This window comes from Talpa europaea (genome assembly GCF_964194135.1).
Source record: "Talpa europaea genome assembly, chromosome: 16".
NCBI classification, from domain to species: domain Eukaryota; kingdom Metazoa; phylum Chordata; class Mammalia; order Eulipotyphla; family Talpidae; genus Talpa; species Talpa europaea.
In genome coordinates this window covers 41,491,401-41,494,251 of record NC_140084.1, presented here as the reverse complement: position 1 = coordinate 41,494,251, position 2,851 = coordinate 41,491,401, and positions in this window count along the sequence as shown.

Below are 2,851 nucleotides of genomic sequence, written 5' to 3'. Positions count from 1 at the left end.
CGCACTACTTTGCACCTTGCTGTTTTCAGGAACATGCCTTGGCACTAGGGCTCGCCTGGCCCAGGGAGGAGCCCGACAGCCTGCAGTGGAGATTTGGATGCCCACTGGGCCTGGCCGGAGCACTCCTGGGGGCACACTGAGCACACAGGGGCCGAGGGCCCAGGGCATGTGCAGAAGGAGCATGTGCAGTTGGAACTGGCCAGATGCGGTCACAGCACAAATGCCGCCCATGGGGGGGGGGGGATGAGGACGCGAGGATCACACAACGCTGAGAACAGTGACCCGCGGGTCCACGTGGATGAGCATCCAAAATGATGTTACACAGAAGGAGTCAAACGTAAAATACAACTCATTTGTTGAGATGAAGTTTAAAAGCAGACAAAAAGAAGTTAATGCTGTTTAGGGGTGCATGTGAGAGAAATGCCAGGCAGCGACTGTCCCCTTTGCTTCGGAGGAGCAGCGTGTGATTTCCCTTATGTGGGGACCTGGGATGGACAGAAAACAGATTCAAGGTTACCAGGGGCCAGGGAAAGAGGATGGGGGCGGGGGCGGGACCTACTGTCAGGAGAGGGGGCTGCCTCTGGGATAGAAAGGGGCTGGGAGGTGTCCTGGGGATGATACCATGGTCTCTTCACTTGGAGGGGCCACATGGCTCCCCAAGAGTGGTGGCTGACTGCTGCATATTCATGCTGGATGCAGTTTTCGGGGTGAAAACTGACCAGCTGACCAGTGAGGCTATGACTCTGAAGACCAAGGGAAAAAGGCAGATCCATGTCTTAGTGACCTCTCCAGGCCTTCTTGATCTTTGCGAAGCACTGCCCCGCCGTTTCAGCGGCTGCCTGCAAGGGCTGTGAGGCCTTAAACCAGCTCCCCGAGGGCCCGATCGCTGGTTTCCAGACTTTTGCTCTGACAAACGGTGCAGCGATGACAGAGGGCGCGGATGTCATTTCACAGGTGTGCCAGCCTGTCTGGGCCAAATGCCTAGAAGAACCGCCAGGTGAAGCTCGGCGGCAAAGGTGCTTGAGAGGGGGCAGCCCCCAAAGTCCGGGGATTGTCAAACTGGGCCATCACAGCCCAACTTGCCCTGGCATTTTTCTACTTAGCCAGCGGGCACCCTCTCCTATTTGTAAAAGCTGTCAGAATTCCTTCTCTGCCAGGGGCCTCTGCAGAGCCTTTGGCTATCTGTAGGGTTGGGGAGACCTCTGTAAACCTCGCCTGACTGTCCCTTTCCTGCTGAAAGCCACCTCTGTGCCAGGCTCTTGTGCCAATCTGGCCTCATTACCCCCAGGCATCCCCCTTCCCAGCTCCAGCAACTTCCTGGCCACATCGACAGACTCTTTAACAGGATGCCAAGGCAGGTCCCCCGTGGGATGCCTGGGCCAGGGCAGGGATGCATGGGTTGTTGGAGCCAGGCCACAGGCCCGCCTGGGGAGCAGAGGCAGGCCCTGTGCACAGGCAGCAACTGGAAGTTGTAACTCTGGCTGCCCTGTTGGAAGATGAGCAGGAGTAGGGACAGGTGACGAGTGACAAGACAGCAGCGCTGCTCCAGGCGATGACGGAGGCAGCCAGGAGGGCTGGGCACCGAGGCAGGGAGCAGACTGGAACTCTAGCTGCCAAGAAACAGCATCACTTGTTGATGAATGAGACACAGGGGTGAGGACGAGGCAATGCCAAGGGGGAGCTCGCAGCTGGGTGAACCACTTTGCACACGAGAGCCCGAGACAAACTCCCTGAATGCCAGATCCCAGGCTCCAGAATAGTTCAATTTTGAAAAAGCAGCAGCCAGTGGGAAGACCCTCTCTGCCCCCAGAGGAAGGTCATCAGTAGTTACAGGATTAGGACGGGGGGTGAACGCAGGTTGGTGAGCTGGGCAGGGCGTCCAGAAAGAGACCCAAGCTGGTTTTTATAACACGGACATTTCCCTCCATCGTGGTAAAATACACACCCTATTTATCATTTTCACTATCTGAAAAGTAGGCAGTAGCATTAGACATATTTACAATGTTGCATAACCATCTTCACTATCTATACCCCGAAGTTTTTCATCCCCCCAACAGAGACTGTACCCATGAACAAGACGTCCCCCTGCCCTCCTTCCCTGGCCCCTGGTAACCTTGACTCTGTTTTCTGTCCATTCCAGGTCCCACAGAGTGAAATCACACAGTCTAGCTTCTTTCACTAAGCTTGACATGCTCGCACTCCAGCCACCCTGTAGCACGTATCCAAGGTTCGTTCTTTTCATGGCTGAGTAATACTCCACCGCTGTATGCACATTTGTTTATCCATTCCTCGTCTGCCGAGGAGGAATCCTGCAGTTGTATCTTTCTTTTAGCTCTTGTGAATGATGCAACTATGAACCTTGGTGTATAAATAACTGTTCAAGTCTCTCCATTCTTTTGGGCATCCATCTAGGAGAAGGCTCGCGGGTCACACGGTAGTGCTATGTCTAACCTTTTGAGAAACTACTGAGCTGTTTTCCACAGCCACTGTACCATTTTACATGCCCACCAGTGAGGCATGAGGGTTCCAATTCCTCTACCACCTCACCAATGCTTATTTTCCATTCCCCCCCCATTTAAATTTTTTTTTAATTTTAAAATTAAAATTTTTTAATTATATATATATATTTTTTACATCGTTCTTCTTTTTTGTGCAATGCATGCTTTCTCCTCTCAGGTGTAGTCCCCACAAAAGTCCCACCACCAAGTCACCCGTGCCCCATCACTACAGTCCCTTGTGTGAGAACACATTCCCTGCCCTGTTTTGATCCTTCTCCCTCCCCCTCCCCACCGTGGGTCTCTGATTAATAGTTGCCTGTTAATTTTGTTTTCTAATTTATTATAATTATTTC